This window comes from Conger conger, chromosome 1 (assembly GCF_963514075.1).
Source record: "Conger conger chromosome 1, fConCon1.1, whole genome shotgun sequence".
Lineage (NCBI taxonomy): Eukaryota > Metazoa > Chordata > Actinopteri > Anguilliformes > Congridae > Conger > Conger conger.
Genome location: NC_083760.1, coordinates 57,167,317 through 57,183,652, shown reverse-complemented (window position 1 = coordinate 57,183,652; position 16,336 = coordinate 57,167,317). Strand labels below are relative to the sequence as shown.

At 42.1% G+C, this 16,336-nt stretch overlaps 1 protein-coding gene; it reads left to right on the top strand.

The window, feature by feature from the left end:
- Positions 1–16,336, top strand: part of nfatc1 (nuclear factor of activated T cells 1) — a 196,793-nt gene that overhangs the window by 78,735 nt on the left and 101,722 nt on the right.

Below are 16,336 nucleotides of genomic sequence, written 5' to 3'. Positions count from 1 at the left end.
GGGGCCGGGCCGAGAGCGGCTGACAGACAGATCCAGAAGAGATGGAAAGTTAAACCTTTTATTAGAAAACACTGTAATTTGATGGGCTGACTGTTCACGGTTCAGGGGGCCGCGCACACCCCAGACGGGCCTGAGAGGGAGGGAGGGAGGGAGGGAGGGAGGGAGGAGGGGAGCGAGGGAGGGAGGGAGGGAAGAAGCGGAGGAGTGCGGCGGAGGCGAGGAGGGGGAGGAGGGTGGGGGGGGAGAAAAAAAAGACGGGGCCGGTGATTGAGCGGCTTCGCGGCTCGAACAGTCAAGTGTTTGATAGCCCTGGCAGGATCGCGGAAGGTTGTCATTTCACATCTTAACCTTTAAGGTGCCTTTCTTCGGGCGGGAGGTTAATAATCAAAAATGATCTGGTTCAGTAGAGCAGATAAATTCTGTCAAATACAGCTGGGACAGTGTGGGGCCGGGCAGCCACCGCCGTGCTAAATTGATGGTTGTTGTAAGAGGGAGGAAGGGAAAAAAGAGCCCTCAAACTACTGTATGACATGAAAAGACTGTGAGGTGTCGCTTTTTTTTGCCGCACTGTGTCATGTAGCGATGAATCACAGTCAAATAAAAGTCCCCCCAGATGTAAAGCGCGTTGTCTGTGATTTGTGGAAAATCCGGCTTTATATTTTTCACGCCACTCCGAGACTGTGGGCTTGTAAGGCACGGATATTCAATTTTCACACTTTAAATCCGAGTAAAAATTAGGCCTGTGAAATATATGTAGGCAATGCTTTCTTTTTTTATCAAACATTTGGGGCTTTAATTACATTTTCTGGTGAATAATTTTCCTACAGTAATACCATAATCTGCTGAACAGGTTTTCCCAACAGGTCGACATTTCCATGTATCTCTGCTCTCCTCTTCCAGCTGTTTCCGGAATCTTCTTCCGAGTGCTCCCTTTGTTGTTGATGTCCAGATCACCCCTGTGCTTCAAGCCCAAGATCCTATTTATTAAAATGTTCCAAATTCAGTATAATGCACAGTGCATCTTAATAAATTTCGGATGTATCATTATTGCATGGCAATATTAACAGAATTTACTGAATTTGTTGTTAATACTCTTTTAATGGATTTTAATTGTAATATTTATTGTAACTAAGTTGACGGGTAGCCAGGTCTTGTATTGACCCCTGAAGATATACAGTATGTGTGGATACACTGAAGGTGCAAGACACGCACTTTCATCAAAGCTGTAGTTGCTGAGACTGGACTAGCTGGACTGATCTCATTGTAGTCACTGGCCCTTCAGTAAAGCTTTTTATTTAGCTCTGTTCTGACCTGAGTGTGAATATCAGCTATAACAGCCACCATTCTCTTTCCTTTACGTGTGTAACATACAACCTTACATATACAGCAAAGTTCCATTGGCTATGATATTTGAATATAATGTCAAATTTATTCAAAAATATTTTTATTTATGATATACAGTGGGCTCCAGAATTATTGGCACCCTTGATAAATATGCATAAAAAGTACAGTTATTGACATAACCTTTATTTTCCAACATCCATGAAGTAGTGCACTTTATTAATTAATAATTCAATGTTATCAACCAAAGTCTGACATTTAGAAAAAAAAGTTTTTCTTTGCCAAAAACAGATTCCACAATTATTGGTGCAAACACTCCTGGCAAATATGTCAGCCATGAGTCTTTTTCTATCATTTGCAAAGGTTAGAGAAAGTCTGGAGACTGTTGATCATTGTTTTTGCTTAACCATTTCTGTGTGGATTTTGATGTATGCTTCAAACATATTGATGGTGTGTATGGTCAAAACATTACATTTTGGACTCATCTGACCATAGCATTCTCTTACAGTCATAATTCCATCTACGTAGGTTTTGTTTATTCTGCTCAGTAAGGGGTGTCTTCATGCCATCCTTCCAAATGGTTTTTTTCAGACTTGGTGACCCCACGACACAACCAATCTCTTTCCATATGTTTTTTTTTTTTTTTTTTTTCCTTCCTGCTTTTTTTGATTATGCTGCTCCCTTATGTGCCAGCTGTACTCAGCTTTGGCAGGTGTGCAACAGCATTGAACTGATGCCTAGATCAAGGTCTGATTAGCCACGCACCACCATTCCATGTCTTACGCCTTTTTATTATTGCCCTTACAGTACTTAGTGGTATGTTTAATTGTTTATGTATTTTTTTGTATCCATTACCGACTTTTGATGTTTAATTACCACCCGTGTCTTCTGAATTGACAGTTCTTTGGCTTTTCCCATGCTGATGGTTGACAAAGGTATTTTGCATGCCCTTTACATTTTGTATACTCTAGTGAAGCAGGAAGTGATGGAATGACACAATACAGTTCCTGTAGGCTGAGATTAACTGAATTAAAGTCAAATTGTATTGCCAATTTCACTTTGATTTTATTCGCAATGTTAGGGGAGCCAATCATTTTGGCACTTGTGCTTTTCAGAAAAAATGTGATTACTTAATAAAAAAAACATATAAATATATTGAAAAAGAAAATCTATAGTTTTCCTGTATGTCTGAACATAAAATATAGATTATCCAGGTTGTTTATTATATGCAGCCTTTTATCTTCGTTTTTATTAAGGGTGCCAATATTTATGGAGCCCACTGTATGTATTGGAAGATGGCAGTATGACTTGCAGCATTGTGGTGACATCAGCGTTTTGATTACATCGGATTTACCTTGTACATTTGCAAAAAAAACAAACACATCAACAGTTAAAGGTAATTTACACAACCTGCTCTAGCATTTTACTCAGTCCCCACTGTTTGCTGTGAATCAAAGGCATTCTTTCACTGCGTTATAAATCAGTTTGTGACTTTTAAAAAAAGAAAGAGGGCAGATTAGTTTACTTTATCATCTTTTATCCGCCAGATTTATGGCCGCAGTTGGGGATAACTTACTGTATAATCCTGTTTGTTCCTTTCTTAAGTGGAGAGATAACATCGCTCGGGATGATGGGAAAGGGGGATGGGGGAGCGCGGGGAAATGTTGCGTGTCTTTCTTTATGCCGAAACGTATAGTTTTGGCGTTTACGACCCCAGGCCCGCATTTGCTGCGCTTCACGATTTACAGCCCTCCCAGCAGTTAACATAAACATTGCGTTATCACGAGAACTAAAGAAGGAACACAGTAAATATCCCAGATACAAGGGGTCGGGAAAGGTCAGCCGCGAGGAAGGTCCCTGTCATAATTTGTTTAAAGAGCTATATTCAATAGATGTTTTAGGCTTGTCGATGCCCCGTGAATAATGCAAATGGTTTATCATTTACCTCAATGAAATTTGCCTCGGTTCGGGGGCAGATGTGGCCGGCCCCTCCGCCGGTTCTTTATCGAATGAAGCTTTCTGAAAATTACACCCCAGGGCATTCTATAGGTTAGTTTTCTAGATCCTTCTTTTCCCTGCGTATGTGTATTGTGTAAAGACTGTATGTGCCGCATATGCCCACTTTGTACGTAGACGATTCAGATAAATATTTGAACATGTAAACTAAAATGTAAAGTAGTGATTTATGTTGAGACTTTTTAAGTAATTACACAGTAAAATATCCAGCACTCTAACGGAGTACCTGTGAGTCCAATCGGCACCGTATGTACCAAGAGTTGATTCAACACTGTACCTTTTGCTGTGTATTTACTTAGATATGTTTAAACCTCTGCACATCTGTTGGTATCATCCTAGACTACTTTGTAAGTTCCCTTCATCGGGGTGTTTTGGTTTCATGAAGTACATACGCTATAGACATTCCGTGCATTTCATTAGCGCAAACATACTGTGTGAAAGCGTCCTTTTTATTCACTTTTCCTGAGAACTGAAACATACTGCTCTGACAAAGCCGGCCAGTCTCTCATTAGCAGCGCTTCATAAATGAATGGCTCGTTAATAATTAAAAGCCCTGCTAAGCCTGGAATGTTGAGAGCAAAAATCGAAGCAGAGGCTGCAGTCTCCTCAGTCTGGAAGGCTCTCACTTTTAGTCTTGTTTTTAGACCCCAACTAGTTTTCTGGTGAAAGGAGCATGTTATTTCTCCTGACCTACACCCCCGCACACCTACACAGCCCCCCCACCCCCCATACCTCACTCTCATGTGAACAGAGATAACTGCTCACACTATCATTTAAGTGCGATTAAACTGCTTGATGGTGCATCGGCCCTGTTATTGGTGTTGCAGCGCGAGGCTCCCCAACAGTAAACGGAACCCGTCGTTTTGATGAAACCCGGTACCTCAATTATCTCACACCGTTTAATTTTTTTTTTTTTTCTTCTCCCGCCCCGTTCTGCCCACCATGTTTTGGCAAAGCAATCATACCTGTGCTAGGCCATTCTGGGCCTTTCCGTGGGAGAGTCCACCGTCTCCCCTGATGAGGGCGTGGCTGACAATTGGCAGCCTTTCATCGGGTCTGGAATCCCCCCCCGCCCCCACCAACCTCCCCACCCCCCAACCGGGGTCGTATATATTTATTTATTTCCTTTAATACTCTTCTTTATCTCTCTCATTGTTTGTAGGCGCCAATTGATCAATATTTAATTTTCTCGGAGAGGGACTGAGAGGGGGGGTGGGACAGCAGTGCTGGTGGGTGGAAGGGGAGGGTGGGGGGGCAGTGGGTCTGGTCACAGCATCGTCGGGGAAGCGCTCTCTATGGCAATGCGGCTGTCCCGGCAACCAGGCCGTACGGACAGACCCCGCTCCTCTGTCCGGGCCCCGGGCCCCGGGCCCCCGTCAGGACCCAATCGGCTTAAGTGTACGGGGGGCCTCTGACTTCAGAAGCTGTCGATTCTTCGTGTACAGGAAGATGACGCCGTGACCCTAATGTAATGAAGGATCATAAAAGAGGAGGGGGGGTAGAGAGGAAGGGAGGTGAGGTTAGGTCAGGGGTCACGAGACCTGCTGTTCGGGAACCTTGCTATGAACAGGACCCTCCCGGGACCTTTGGTCCCCTCCGCGGTTAGAGGCCAGTGCTTGGCATTGGCCTTTAATGACCACCGAGTCTCATGAACTAGCTATTTATTATGCCACTGGTGTAATGGGGACCTTTTTACCGGTGAGTTCATTGAAGGCTTGTGGAGGCCTGACAGTTTGAAAGGGGAACCTGTGGTATGGGGTCGGGGGAGGTAGGGGGAAGGGAAATTATGATACACCTGTGGGCAAATGAGTGCAGATGACACAGCATTAATAAAGAGGAAAAGGGACAGGCTGATGTGGGCACTGGTGCTGTGCGGTGGAGGCAATAGGATCAAGGTGCGTCCGCATGGCTGATAAATGCTGAGGCAACTGCTTACTCAGGCTCAACTAATCATGTCCCTTTGTCAATGTATTTGAGAAGAGCGAATCATTGTCATTGACATCGGCCATTACAGTCGTGACCTCACGGACCCAGGGAGGATAAATAACCAATAGATTTTATTTAAAGTGATGTGTTTTTGGGTTGCGTGTGTGTGCGGGTGTGTGTGTGTGTGTGTTGAGAGAGCGTGAGAGAGAGAGAGAGAGAGAGAGAGAGGAGCACAGTTTGTTGGGTGATCAGTTAATACAATACTTGGTGGCACAGAGTTAAAATAGACTGCTGAAAAGACAAATTTAGGAAGACTGCATTGGCACTCTCTGACTTTCTTTTGTCTGTTTTCTTTGTCTTTTCTAACTGCACAACCTGTTCTCTTTTTCTCATTTCATGACCAATTAAGTCTGATTGAACTACAGTACATTTCTTATCCACTGTATTTTGTCCAGTAAATGTATTTGTGAACTTTGTTTTAACAGACATGGACATTTTTTGAATCTTGATAGGGGAAACATGATATTTAATTGAAAGTTTTAGGGAGTACCGTATCCTTGTTTTATTTGTACAGAGGTATACAATGTGCTAATCTTACTCAATAAATGAATATGGGAGAAAATATAACATGCCACTTTTCATTTGGAGTATTGCCCATACTAATACTTTCATTCTCAATTGGAATGTAAATTGCGCCATGTTAATGCAGTGCTGTATGTCAAATTCAAAATGGCTGAAAGCATTACTCTTTGATTTTGCCCTTATCGTCCAAAGATTAACATGAAAAGAGTCAATTGTCATCATACCCTGCCGTATAAGGTCAAGCATGATTTAAAAAATGTGTGCCCACAACTGCCTTTCTCAATCCTTAACTTGATAATTGCACATGAGAACAGGAAGGAATCTGGCACACATGGTCATGTTTTGTTAAGAATCTAATGCATGTTCGCTTATCCATTGATAGCTGTGTTTGCTTTCATATATGGCTGGCGAATCTACGTCTATCTGCATTACAGAATTAACTGCCTGCTTTGAGATACATGTACTTAAATAGTAGTGATTAAATGTTATCTTGCCTTTCTTTTTTTACTTCAACTCGAGCCAAAAAACCAGTCCGAAAGCTTGAATTTTTGTTTGGGGTAACACTGGGCCCCAGGTGTCTCAAAACAGGTGTTTCTCATTAGACCCCAACCTTTGAGCACCTGTATGGGTGCACATTTTGTTCTGCGCAGCGCTGAAACTGACTTGGATTGCTCTGCGCCTTGTTAGTGATGTTATTCAAGCAAGAAATTCTTTAAAGCTGTTTTGCTTTGGAGATAAAGCTGTGTACATTAAACAATTGAGGGATTCCTGGGAATGCGAAGTGGTGGTTCACTGGCTTGTTCTGATAAATATTTCTGCTGTTGCTGTAAAACGATTACCTTTGATAGTGCTAAACTATGCTCAGTTAAACTAGTATAAACTAGTAGTTTAACTGCTTTTTGCAGCAGTTAGCTGGTAGTTCAATTACATTCAAATTTGTGTAGCGCTTGTAGTAGTTTCATATTTTTTGTAATTGCGGTCTAGTTACCGACAGGAACTACCAACTACCAACAACTTTAGGCCCTGAAATATCTTTTTTCAAGCCCCTTTGACTAAATACCTCCTTGTTGCCCTCTCTCCCCTGTAATCCTGCTTGGTGAAAAACACTCCGCTCTACTGTACAGTAGTTGCCAACATTCAACTGCAACTTGGCACACATTTCTGGTTGGCCCCACTGAGCTGTATAGTGTTTCTCCCCACGTGCAAAAAGAAGGCATTGCTCTCATGCACGTCATGTCAGAGGGACGTGATAATGACAATTCTCTAGTTTGAACTACATTTTTTGAGTAATTGTAGTTTCACAAGCTACAGTTCTCTTTCGGGCAGCTTGGCTGTAGTTCAACTACTGTACTTTCAGTGTGAAGTAATTGGTAGCTTGTACATATACGCCTTCAGAGTAGTTTCCCCAACACTGCTAGTGAACAGAGGCGCTCGATTATCCATTTGTAATAAAAGCTCATCTGTGTGGTAATGGGAAAGCCAGTGTTTACTGGTCTTCAGGAGTTACGCACTTGCTTTCATAGCCACTTGCTTTGTCACACTAACAGCCTCCTTAAAGTTAGCAGGTGGACAAGGTGCTGAGCATATTGGACCCCTTTGAAAATGTTTCCTGAAAGCCCCTATCAGAAAAGTACAGCATTCGCTTTCATAATTAAAATAATGAAAGTTATAATTGATATGAACGTCAGTCAAACGGAGATCTCATCTCAGTTAGATTCCTACGGCGCTGTATCATATCATCAAAGTTAACGTGACTTTAATAGGCCCAGCGGGACTGATAAAGTGGGTTCCAGGGCCAGGTAGTCTGAAATGTAGGGCTTCAAGTCTCTAATGCAGACTGACTGTGTAGCCAAGCATGAGCTCAATAATAAACAGATGCTACTCTCCAAATATAGCATGCTTGAGTCCAAACTACAAAGGGACACAAAATGAAATGATAGGGTATTAGCAGGAAGATGCAATTTGCAGGTCAAAATGTAATAGTAACCTTTCACTGTGCAAATTGAAAATTAACCTTTGGAGTATTGAATCATTCGCAGCTGAGGCCGCATGTTGGGGCGGAGATTTCCTCCGGAGCAGAAAATGCGAAAGCGAAAAAGGGGGGAAACCGTCATCCGCGATGATGAAACAGGATAATATTTATTGCTCCGGGGGTTTGTCATTCACAAGTTTCCAGACCAATTTCATGCGGGCAGAAGAGCGCGGTTGGGCTTGCGAGTGTATAAGATCGCAGTCGGGGTGTTCTCCGCTCCCTCGCCTCGAAACTGAGCGTCGCACGGCGGCTTATAGCTGGATAACGAGCGTGTGTGTGGGGCGCACTTTTTCTTACGTGAACAACGATGTCTTCCAGGCGTATTATTGTACATTACATCTCAGAAAGTGCAAATGCCCGTTTCGTCATGGAGAACAGGTCTGAAACAGTACATTCTTAGCAGAGGTATTATGTACTAAAAACAATATTTTCCTTTCACCCTAATGAATACGGCTTCGCTAAACAGGCCCACCGTGGATTATGCCGCGAGAAAGGCTTATAATTCGAACCTTGTCATATTTGGCCACTGTCAGCAAAAATGCCACTCTATTGGGGGAGACACATAAAGTGCTCCATTCATTATACTAATCTCATTAGTTAAGATCTGTTAAGTAGAGAGGGGTTTTAATGCATGCTTTTCCGTTTTAATTATTGACCATAAATACGTTTCAGTACATTAGGGATCCGGGCAAACCCAAGAGCGTTCAAATAGATTAGAGGGCAAACACATTATCTTAATGTACATATTTAACTAATCTTGCATCTTGCAGGGATATCAATGCGGCCATGACATAAATTGCAGCTTGACCTTTGACCTTCGGGCTGCCCTCTGCGAGTGAGTCACGGAGAATTTCCTTTGATTACCGTGTCATGACCTCAATGTTCGGGGCATAAACAGACATTTATTTTGATTGTGCTCCTGTTTTTTTTTCTAAACGCTATTATAATATTTCTAAATTGCTTAATGCATAAGCCTATTATAGATTAAATCATTTGCAGATTAGGGAACGCACGAACAAGCGCTGCATATTAGCCCACGTGCTAATCTCAAGTCGTGCTAACACTCTGCCGTTGTTTGTTACTTTGTCGTTTTAGCTGGACAATTGGAACGTTTGTCTTTCGTTTCCGTGTTTTATTTATAAATTTGAGGGGGTATTAAGAGCTGCGGTCTGAGTCATTGTGTTACAGTTGCGTTCCCGGCGGTTTCCTTTCACACAGTTCGGGCTCGGTCATCGTGGCTGTCTTCCACACTGTCCTTCATTGTGTGCTGATCGTCCGGCGAGGCCGGGCGAGAACGGTCGCACGTGTGCGCACTTCCTGCGCGAGGGGTTAGCCCATCCCGTCCGATCGGGGGGACGAGGAAGTGTGTGGTAGGGAAGGCGACCTCTGACCTCGACCCCACTTCCTCCATGTGCGCGCGGGCTCGGTGTGTGTGTTTGTGTGTGTATGTGTGTGTGTGTGTGTGTGTGTGTGCGCGTGCGCGCGCACGCACGCGTAAGCTCTGTGTGGCACGGGGCGCTCGGTTGAGTGGCCGGCTCCCACAGGCGTGTGCCTGACCCCTGACCTTTCACCTCTGACTCGCTGGTGTCCCTGCTGTTCCTCAGGTGGCCCCGCCGCTCTGGACGGGGGGTGTGGGCCCCCGTGGAGGGGGATTGGGGCCCCGACCTCCGTGCAGCTGAAGATCCCTGCTGGAGGAACGTACAGCTGACACATCCTGAGGGCTGCGGACTCTCCCCTTTACGTCACCGAGCTGAAGAATGGGCATCATTGTGAGGGTCAGGACTGCTTTTATAATCTATTAAAAATGAGGGAACAAAGCAATGTTGTGTGTGAATTTGTGTGTGTGTGTGTGTGTGTGTTTGCGTTTTTATATGTGTGTACACAGATACTTGTGTATATGCATTGACATCTGTGTGTGTTTGTGTTTTATCAACAGTATATTCATTTATGTGCATATGTAGATTGGTGTGTGTGTGTGTGTGTGTGTGTGTGGGCATGCATGCATATGTGTGTGTGAATGTGCGTGCATGTGTGTATGTTTGTGTGTGCATGTACTGTATATTTGTGTATATGTATTTACATATCAGGGGTCAGGTATATGTATATGTATTTACATTTGTGTATGTGTGCTTGTGTGTATAGAGTATATAACTTTCTGGGCCAATGTCGATTTGTGTGGGTGTGTGTGCGTGTGTTTGGTGTACATGTACTGTACATTTGTATATATACATTTACATTAGTGCATGTGTGCTTGTGTTTATACAATATATTATTTTCTGTGCCAATGTAGATTTATGTGTGTGTGTGCGTGTGTGCATGTGTGTGTGTGTGTGTGTGTGTGTGTGTGTGTGTGTGTGTGTGTGTGTGTGTGTGTGTGTGTGTGTGTGTGTGTGTGTGTGTGTGTGTGTGTGTGTGTGTGGGTATGGAGTGTATTTGTACACGCGTGAGCCTGCTTGTGATTAAGTGTTGGTATACAGTGAGGCAGAAAGAAAAGGATGAAATGTGTCACCTGTGCATTAGCAAGCTTTATTTTTTCTTTTCTTTTTGGAGCTTTTGAATTTGTTTGTCTATGCGTGGAGGTGTGCTGAGCCTTTTTAACGGTTAAAGGTTCTATTTAGCCATCATAGGTATATGGCATAGGTTGCAATACACTGCAAACGTGTTTTATAACATAATTATGTGTATCTGTAGCTATTAAGTCGTTTGAGAGATTAAGTCCTTTCAAAGTAATTGCAGGCAGTACAGAAACATCCTTGGATAAAATTATGCACTGTACGTCGTAATGAACACCTCCATTCTCTCAGACTGAAGAAGCACACATAATTGAGTATTTAAAATAATTACGCTAACGCGATGCGAAAAGAAAGGAAAGTATTCCGTGCAGGAAGCACAAAAGCGGAGAAACACACGTTTCTTAATACGCAAGTCAGCTTGTTCTTAACCCCTGAAGTCTCGCTGGCCCAGGGCTGGGCCCGTGTGGGTTTTTTGGATTCATTGATTTTTTCATGGTGCAATGTTCAATCACTATGGTAGCAGGATGTACCCTTTGGAAGCATTAAAACTCACTGTTCTCTCTGTATAACCTATTTTGAGATGCCATTGCTTTAGCAACAACACTTATTTTGTAAAATATGGGTGGCAAAACAAGTGTGAGGGGACCTCACATTCTCTGCATTTTGGAAATCCACAGACTACTTGCATCAAGGTGAGTGTCATTTTCATGGCAAGGGTCCAGTGAACAAAATGCATTATAGCTTCTAATTCTAAAAAGCCACAATAATCAATATCCACTGAAAAACATTTTCAAAAGCTTCCACTTCTACTGTGTTTTAGCTTCTGTAACTTTGCTTAGGGTAAATCTGACTCTTGGAAACCCCAAACCCCAAACTGTTACCTTTCAGAAGAGACCAGCAATATGCCTGTAGGCAAGGGTTCAAGAATATTAACCATTTTATCTTGGGTATGTCATTTTCAAGCGTGCGTTAAGAAAGGGGGTGATACTTAAGGGGTTAATTATCTTCCGTCTACAGTACTTTATGTAAAGACCTTTACAGAGCATCATAATTATCTGTACATCCTACACATTATGACCTCCTAATAAGAACAGGCAATCATCGGAAGACCAGCCTGGAAAAGCCAGGGAAAGCCGGGTGATTTGTGTGTGTATGTTCATAATTGTATTGGCAATATTTCTGAGTCAATAACCGCCAGAGGCAGTTTTGATTTAATTAGTGACCTAAATAAACTTATTTCCCAGGAGGCAGTGTAAAATGTCATAATCATAACGATGGTGTTAATGATGTACAATTCATTGTAATATCCGAGCGTCCGTGCAATGAGGCCATGAGGACATGTCGATAAACATTCTGCACGGCCGATTCAGTTGATCGGATTTTAATATCAAATATAAACAAGCGAGCAGCCTTTTTTCCCGTCCTGTCCTCTGAACTGTGCCGGAAGCCATACAATATGTTTTCGCATTGATTGGCTCTATGGTCCACGGCACTGTTTGAGTCTCTGTGGCGGTGGTTAATTGGGGTTTCTGCGTGCGTTTTGTCTGCAGCGACGCATCCTCAGTTTTTTTTTATCGATGATTCATTCGCCCTGGTTGTCAGTTTGTACAGAAAGCCCGGTGCTAAGGGACTCACTTCGCTTCTGTTGCTTTTTGACGGAGAAAAATAAGACTTGGTCAGAGAGGAATGCCCCTCTTGACCTCTCACCCGCAGCTGAAATTAATGTTTTGCTTTTAAGCATGTCAAACATTTTTACCTACCAGTGGGAAAATGTGTAGAGAGTATAAAGGGAGCGTCACAGAAACTGGTAACGTTGTACCGTCAGAATCATTGGGTTCAGGGTGCCATTTGAACAGTGATTCATTTTCAGAGAGAAACTATTGACGCTCTCTAAAAATAATGATAGGCCTCGCTCTTTCTTCCTCATCTGACTTTATGCGTCATGCAAAACAATCTACACCCAGGCCATGCATGCTACCAATGACAGGTTAGGGACTACAGATGCAAACAAACTCATTAGCTAACTCTGGCAAATTTACATTGATGTGGAAACTGAAGATGTTGATTAATGTACACTGTCCCTGATAAATGAATGTAAAAAATTCAAGAAGCTACTGACACAAATATCTAACTTTTTACCTAACGCATTCTAACCGTGTCATGCCCGACTTGCAGCCTTGGGTCATCGATGGACAAACAAAAACTGCTTCTGGGGGGGGGGGGGGGCTGCGCATTAGTTTCTGCAGAGACAGACATGGCGATATTGTCTTGTCAGCGTTTCATAAAGATCTATACTGGTCTCAAATTACTGGCTAAAGAAGCTAAAGCCGTTGGAGACTTCTGTCATATCCTGAAAGACCGCCTCTCGTGGGTCAGTATTCTCTTGCTCACAAAAATGCTGCAGTGGCATTCCTGGCTTCTCAATGAAAGTCACCTCAGTTTCCATATTGTATGAACTCTTTTATATATGAATATATCACGAACAGTTTGTAGCGCGTTAACTATGCGGTATTCTTTTCTCATAACTAACTACCTAAATCTTAGAAAATATACAGGACCCCATTAATGTAATGTTAATTACTGTGCAGATAAGTGTGTTGAATTCTGTACACATACACTCACTGAGCACTTTATTAGGAACATTTTTACTTATTCATGCAATTACCTAATCAGCCAATTTTGTGGCAGCAATCCATACAATCATGTAGATATGGGTCAGGAGCTTCACTTAATGTTCACATCAACCATCAGAATGGGGAAAAAATTTGATAGAAGTGACTTTGACTGTGGAATGATTGTTTGTGGCAGACAGGGTGGTTTGAGTTTCTCAGAAACTGCTGATCTCCTGGGATTTTCTCACACACTAGTCTCTAGAGTTTGCAAAGAACGGTGCAAAAAAACTAAAAAACAACCAATGTGCAACAGTTATGCAGATAGCAATGCTTTGCTAATGAGAGAAATCAGAGGAGAATAGCCAGACTGGTCAAAGCTGACAGGAAGGTGACAGTAACGCAAATAACCATGCATTACGACAGTGGTATCTCTGAACACAACGCATCATAGCATCATGTGGTATTTTGTTATTACTTGTTGGCTCTTTCATTATGTTTATTGATTTTTTAAACCAGTACAGTAGGAATTCAAGTGTGAAATTCAAATAGCGATTAAGAAATTCCTATATATGTCCAGTAGCATCCAGATACTTGGAGTGCAGTAGTTACATTACATTACATTATTGGCATTGGGCAGACGCTCTTTTACCTTAACCACTACGCTACAGGCTGCCCTAGTTGACAATACTCCATCTTAAGCTCCCTTCCACTCACCCCCTGCAGTCATTCCTTTGTAGCACCTCTAAAGTCCCCATATCCCTGCTACAGAAACACACCTGGATATCACCGCAGCCCCATCATCTCCTGTATGGGGAAGTGTTCTCAGGGCATCCAGTTTATTTTCCAGCAGTGGCTGGAATACACTCTCACTGTGGAGAAACTAAAGATCACAGGGCAGATTCGGATTCAGCAAGTTGGAATGCCAGGGCACTTGGGCGACCCTGTGGGATATACAAATACCAAATTTATTTGTTTTGTATGTGTGTGTGTATGTATGTATATACAGCCACTGTTGACGGGTAACATCAAAGCATCGCATTCCTTTAAAATTGTTTCTGCTAACACAAGCCTGGCTAGACATAGTTAGATGAATTAAAATGAGCTTCATTTGCCAGAGGCCGATATATTCATATCTCCTAAACAGCATTTCCCCGCCCGCACCCCCTTTGTATGTATACAATTAGATGACTTTCCCTGTTTCTTTGGACTCTTTAATGAAATAATGCAATCACAACAAATTCTAGGCAAACTTGACATTTAGCCTTTGTACATTTGTGAAATTAGGAGGGCGAGGCTTTTTGGGAAAAAGCCCTGAACCCAGCATGTGTTATACCAAAAGCTAATTAATTTGCCGACATAATTATTTTGATATAATTTACATATAAATGCATTTGTACTAAAATAAATAAATAAGAAAAATAAATAAAATTAGAGTAATAAATGACACCCTCAAGACTACAATTTACAATTAGTATGTTAAAGCCACCTGATTACATTCAAGTACAATTTCGCCTTGACCTTCTGAGCTCCAGGACAGCTGTGTGTGTAGCGTCTGAATGCTGAAAACTTGTACCTTGTGTTACTGTCTGTGAATGCCAAAATTCGGCCTTGCATGGCAAAATTCAAACATCATGTGATGTTCACTGAATACTGAAAGTTTATAAAAATCCAGCAACTAATTGTGATTTAATAGTGAAATGTACTGTATAGGGAACTCAATTTTCAATTTTCATACTGGTTTTTAGAAAATATGAAACATTAATTGTACGATTGTACAAATAAAATCACCCAGCATCCACTTCAGCCATCATTAGCTGCAGCAGGTGTCAACAATGCCCTTTTCAGCATGTGGCATGTCTTTTGTTACTGAATTATGTTGCATTCTTTTTGCCTCTCCCGTGGCAACGTAGAGGCTTAGAGATAACTCCGGTCACCCAAAATGGAGGGCATCGTTTATCACCCTAGCAGAAATGAAATTTTGTAGGTGCCAGCTTTCATCAACAATGTTTCACGGCCAAGCTCTATCCGCTTCACCGTTGTGCAGCGATGCTTGTTAAACTCAGCACCAAAGTTGAGCCAGGACGCCACATATAGTTTAGAATTCAGCTCCATTTTACTTTTACATTTATTCATTGGCAGGCACTTCTGTCCAAAACACCCAAGGCCCTTATGAGAAGCAACATAAGCACAAACATCAATGGTAAGCACAATCACACCCACCAGAACCCAGAAAACGGTGCTATTACAGATATCTAGCACAAACCTAATCTGTCTCAGCCTCTGTAGAAATGAATGAATTTTTGGTTGATGAAGCTGATTCAGTTTGTGTACTGCAGCTAGCCTTAGTGTGTTACTGTTACCCTCAGTGTGTGCTTTCATAAAATGTCCCACTTCATAATATTCCATGATGTGCTCCTTTTATGGCAGGTACTGTAAGATTATTAAGAGCTTAACTTGACCCAGTCTCCCAGGGTCAGACATGACGCCTGTTTGTTTCCGTATGTGCAGATTTCTGCTCGAACCAGCCAGCAGGCAAATTGCATTACCATTTTAGCTAGCGACAATAAACCATTTTCATTGAATTAGGAAAAAATCTCGCTTACAGTAAAGTATCAGAATTAGTGATGCAATTGAATTAGAGGGACAGTTAAAGCCCCCAGTGATGATTATGGCGGGTGAAAAATGAGCGCAACCAGCAACTGTTCTCAGACGGCTAGCGCGCATGAGCGTGTTTTAATGTGAAGTTGGAAATGTTTACGCGTGCGCATGGAATCCGCATGTGTGAATACCAGATTACTGTATCTACAGTCAGATTGCTTTCAAAGTATTACTGGACTGAGATCTATATCTGCATTCCAAACCTAAAAAAAGTTTTTTTGTAGTTTAGTTGACCAATAATGGTGGCATTGGAGGCTTTTACATTTTGGCTGCTGAATTATTGGCACCCTTGATAAATATACACAAAATAAGATTATTGACATAAGCTTTACTTTCCAACATGTGTAAAGCAATGGAATCAACCAAAGTCTTATTGGTTTGTTTGGCCAAAGTATTCAATTCCGGTCTTATCTGACCATAGGACTCTCTTCCAGTCATAATTCTAATGAGGTTTGACAAATAAAATGTGTTTATTGTGCTCAGTAAGGCCTGTCTTCATGCCACCCTTCCAAAGAGTTTATTGGTATAGAGGTGCCATTTTATGTTTTTTTTAACTTGGTGACAGCAAGACACAACCAATCTTTGCTAGACTCCTTTTTATCTAACACTAGTAACTCCGTGTTATACGTATATATTTATATTTTCAGTTTTCATTA